Source organism: Primulina huaijiensis, chromosome 4, assembly GCF_012295235.1.
Source record: "Primulina huaijiensis isolate GDHJ02 chromosome 4, ASM1229523v2, whole genome shotgun sequence".
Classification (NCBI taxonomy): domain Eukaryota; kingdom Viridiplantae; phylum Streptophyta; class Magnoliopsida; order Lamiales; family Gesneriaceae; genus Primulina; species Primulina huaijiensis.
Window position 1 is genome coordinate 1015297 of NC_133309.1, and position 5534 is coordinate 1020830.

Genomic DNA, 5534 nt, shown 5'->3' on the forward strand with positions numbered 1-5534 from the left:
GCACTTGAATTGAAAAAGAATGGTCAATTAAAATCTGTTCAAGAAATTGCATGTCACATCTGTGATACAAGTGATCATTCTACAAAAGATTGTCCCACTTTGCCTTCTTTTAAAGAATGTCTCCATGAACAAGCCAATGCTTTAAACAATCTCAAAAGGTCAAATTTTGAACCATTTTCTCAAAGTTACAATCCAGGTTGGCGAAATCATCCAAATTTTAGTTGGAGGAATGATAATGCTGCACAATTTTCACAACCACATTTCCAAAATCAACAAAATTTTCAAAATTATGCACCTTATGTTCCTCTACCTAAAAAGAATTTGGAAGATATATTGAATTCTTTCATTGCAAAGCAAGAGTCTATCAATACTCAAACTGCTCAAACCATGACAGATTTGAAAGATATTCTTGCTGAATTTGCATCTGCACTTAATGTTCATGAAAAAGGTAAATTTCCTTCACAACCTCTGCCTAATCCCAAGGATCATCATTCACAAACTGGAACTTCTGGAACTCAACCGATGGATCAGGTAAAATCTGTTATTACCCTTCGAAGTGGTAAGGTTGTGGAAAAATCCATTCTTGAACCTTGTGAAGATGATGATAAATCAACTCCAAAGGGTAAGGAAGTGGAACCCATAACTTGCGAAGAGGAGGTTCAACAGACAGTGTCACCACCATTCCCTCATGCATTGAAAAATACAAAAAAATCAAATTTGAATTCTGATATATATGATATTTTTAAACAAGTAAAAGTTAATATTCCTTTATTAGATGCAATAAAACAGGTACCATCATATGCCAAATTTTTGAAAGACTTGTGCACTGTGAAAAGAAAATTGAATGTGAAAAAGAAAGCATTTTTAGCCGAACAAGTAAGTGCAATCATTCAAAATAATAATGCTTTGAAATACAAAGACCCTGGTTGTCCTACTATTTCTTGTATTATTGGAGAACGAAAGATTAAAAAAGCCTTGCTTGACCTTGGAGCTAGTGTGAATTTACTTCCATATTCAGTTTATCAAGAACTCAATCTAGGCGAGTTAAAACCTACTTCGGTAACACTTTTACTTGCTGATAGATCTGTTAAAGTGCCAAGAGGTATGGTAGAAGACGTGTTGGTCCAAGTTGATAACTTTGTATATCCTGTCGATTTCATAGTTTTAGATACACAACCTATCGAAGCTTGTAATGCAATTCCTGTAATTTTAGGTCGTCCATTTTTAGCAACTTCTAATGCTCTTATAAATTGCAGGAATGGAATAATGAAGTTGTCATTTGGTAACATGACCTTGGAGCTTAATGTGTTTAATCTTTGTAAGCAACTACATGACAAAGGAGATGAAAGTGAAGATGAAAATCTTATTGAAACTCTTGTGGAAGAAAACATTCAAGAAGGGAGTAATTGTGATCATTTAGATATTTGTTCAATTGAAACTGTTAAAGAAAATATTGAAATTGATCTTGATGATTTTATCAGATATCACTCGTTACCAGGATCAGAGAAAGAATTTGATTCAAAATATGAGAACAAAGACGAACCACCCATATTGGAGTTAAAACACTTGCCAGAAGAATTGAAGTATGCATTTATTGGAGAAGATGAAACATATCCGGTGGTAAATTCTTCCAAACTAGCAAGTAATGAAGAAGGTAAATTAGTTGATATACTTAAAAGACATAAAAATGCAATTGGTTGGACACTAAAAGATCTCAAGGGCATTAATCCACTAATTTGCACTCACAAAATTCACTTAGAAGAAAATGCAAAAACATCTCAACAACCACAAAGGAGATTAAATCCACACATGAAAGATGTTGTGAAAACTGAAGTTCTCAAACTACTTGATGTTGGGATTATCTACCCTATTTCTGATAGTAAGTGGGTAAGCCCAACACAAGTAGTTCCGAAAAAATCTGGCATCACAGTGATAAAAAATGAAAAAGGTGAATTGTTAACAAGTCGAGTCCCATCTAGTTGGCGGATGTGTATTGATTATAGAAAATTAAATGACGCCATTAGAAAAGATCATTTTTCATTACCATTTTTGGATCAAATTTTAGAAAGAGTAGCAGGTCATCCATACTACTGTTTTCTTGATGGATATTCAGGTTATTATCAAATTCCCATTGCACTCGAAGATCAAGATAAAACTACATTCACATGTCCTTTTGGAACATTTGCATTTAGAAGGATGCCATTTGGATTATGCAATGCCCCAGCAACATTTCAAAGATGTATGCTAAGCATTTTTTGCGACATGGTTGAAAATTGTTTGGAAATTTTCATGGATGATTTAACTGTCTTTGGGAATACATTTGATAATTGTCTTGAAAATTTGGAAAAAGTTTTAAAAAGATGCGAGGAAAAAGGTCTTATTTTAAATTGGGAAAAATGTCATTACATGATTACTTCTGGAATTGTTTTGGGACATGTCGTGTCATCTCATGGAATTGAAGTTGATAAAGCAAAAGTTGATGTCATTGCCAATTTACCCCCTCCAAAAACCATTAAAGAAATTCGCTCATTTTTGGGACATGCTGGATTTTATAGGAGGTTTATAAAGGACTTTAGTTTAATCTCTAAACCCATTTGTAACCTCTTAACAAAAGACAGTGCATTTGAGTGGACTCAAGAATGTCAAAATGCTTTTGATAAAATCATTCGACATTTAACATCAGCTCCTATCATGCAACCTCCTGATTGGTCTTTACCATTTGAAATCATGTGCGATGCGAGTGATTATGCAGTCGGTGCAGTATTGGGTCAAAGAAGAAACGGTAAGCCTTATGTGATATATTATGCAAGTAGAACTTTAAACAATGCTCAAATGAATTACTCCACAACTGAAAAAGAACTACTTGCTGTAATATTTGCATTAGATAAATTTCGTTCTTATTTGATTGGATCAACAACTATCGTGTTTACTGATCATTCTGCTATTAGATATTTGTTGACCAAACAGGATGCAAAGCCACGACTGATACGATGGATTTTGTTGCTCCAAGAATTTGACATTGTGATCAAAGATAAAAAAGGAACCGAGAATGTCGTAGCCGATCATTTATCGAGACTAGTAACAGGATCATCTTGTGAAATGACACCAATTAACGATAATTTTCCTGATGAACATCTATTTTCAGTTACTACTACACCTTGGTTTGCTAACATAGTAAATTTTCTTGTGACAGGAAAAATGCCACCGCAATGGAGTTCTCAAGATAAAAGAAAATTTTTGAATGAGGTAAAAAACTTTTATTGGGATGATCCGTATCTGTTCAAGTATTGTCCGGATCAAATTTTTCGACGTTGCATACCCGACAATGAGGTAAGTAGTGTCATTAAATTTTGTCATTCAGAAGCATGCGGAGGACATTTTTCTTCAAAGAAAACAGCTGCAAAAATCTTGCAGTGTGGATTTTATTGGCCCACTTTGTTTAAAGACACCCACGAAATCTGCAAGATCTGTGAAAATTGTCAAAAATTGGGTGCGATTTCAAAAAGAAACATGATGCCTTTGAATCCTATTATTGAAATTGAAATCTTTGATTGTTGGGGAATAGATTTTATGGGACCTTTTCCACCGTCGTTTGGATACTTGTATATTTTAGTTGCAGTTGATTATGTTTCCAAATGGATAGAGGCAATTCCATGTCGAACAAATGATCATAAAATCGTCATCAAATTTTTAAAAGAAAATAGTTTTAGTAGATTTGGAATTCCTCGAGCCATGATAAGTGATGGGGGAACTCACTTTGTTAATAAACCATTTGCTTCATTAATGAAAAAATATGGTATTACTCACAAAGTAACTACTCCTTATCATCCTCAAACAAATGGACAAGTTGAATTAGCTAATAGGGAGATAAAGCAAATTTTGGAAAAAACTGTTAACTCAAATAGAAAAGATTGATCTCTGTGACTTAATGATACACTTTGGGCATATCGAATAGCTTTTAAAACATCATTGAATATGTCTCCCTATAGGTTGGTTTACGGAAAACATTGTCATTTGCCTGTGGAATTGGAACATAAAGCTTATTGGGCGATCAAAACTTTTAATTCAAGCATGGATGATGCCAACAAATTGCGCAAATTGCAACTTAATGAACTTGATGAACTCAGAAATGACGCGTATGAGAATTCAAGGATTTATAAAGCAAAAATCAAATCATCTCATGATAAAACAATTCTTAGAAAATCTTTTGAGATTGGTAAAAAAGTTTTGCTTTATAATTCGCGACTTCACATATTCCCAGGAAAATTACGATCAAGATGGACAGGTCCATATGTTGTAAAACATGTGTATCCTTATGGAGTTGTGGACATTGAAAATCCTAAAAATGGTGATGTTTTTAAAGTAAATGGACAAAGTATTAAACCATTTTTAGAAAATGAAATTTTTCAAGAAGAGTTTATTTCCCTTTCCGATCCTTGATTTTTTTTGTGTTGCATTTAATTTTGTTTTTTTTATTTCAGGTTTCTTTAATCTTTTTATTTTCCCAGTTAAATGGCGGATAACGATACTCCGTGACTCTCATAGTCGGTTTAATTAGTTTCCCATAATTGCTGATACAAAAATTAAAAAAAAATCATTTTTTTTCTTTTCAAAATCNGTTTATTTTGTTTACAACTGTGATCCATAGTTTTGTCCTGATAACATATTACCCCTATAAAATCTCTCATATTTCTCTCTATTTTCGAAGAAAAAAATAAAGTAAAAAAACATGGCTGGATCCTCTGCACAAACATTGAAAAATATTTGTGTATTTTGTGAGTCGGGTCCTGGAAAAAATGAAGTGTTTGTAGAAGCAGCAAATAATCTTGGAAAGATATTGGCTGAGAGAAAAATTCACTTGGTATATGGGGAAGGTAATATTGGGTTAATGAGATCTGTTTCAACATCTGCTCATGTTGGAGGTAGTCAGGTTTTGGGTATTATTCCTACAGCTTTAGCTGAAGGAAATATTATAGGTGTTACGATTGGTGAGGAATTAAAAGTTTCTTCTATGTATGAAAGAATCACAAAAATGATTGAAAATTCTGATACTTTTATCGCACTACCAGGTGGTTTTAGTACATTAGAAGAAATTTTTCACACTGTTTCTTGGACACAACTTAATATCCATAATAAACCTGTGGGCTTGTTGAATATCAATAATAATTATGACAGTTTGTTGAAATTTCTTGATAAAGCTGTGGAACAGAATTTCATTTCAGAAAATTCACGACGGATGCTCATCTGTGCTTCGACTGCCGACCAATTAATTGATGATTTGGAAGCTTTTGTTCAAAAGCCTGATCCGATGATAACAAAGATCAATGGGTCGCAATCAAGCAATAAGAAAAAGAAGTTGGATCATTGATTCAAAAGTCGTAGATTGGTTTGCATTTGTTTCAGTTTGTTATCTTCAATAAAATTCCAGGTGATATCTCTTTCATTATGTACTCTTTATTAATAGTTATTTTGACATTAGGGACAATGTCATATTCTGATTGGGGGGAGAACAAACTTATAAAAAAAATATAAAA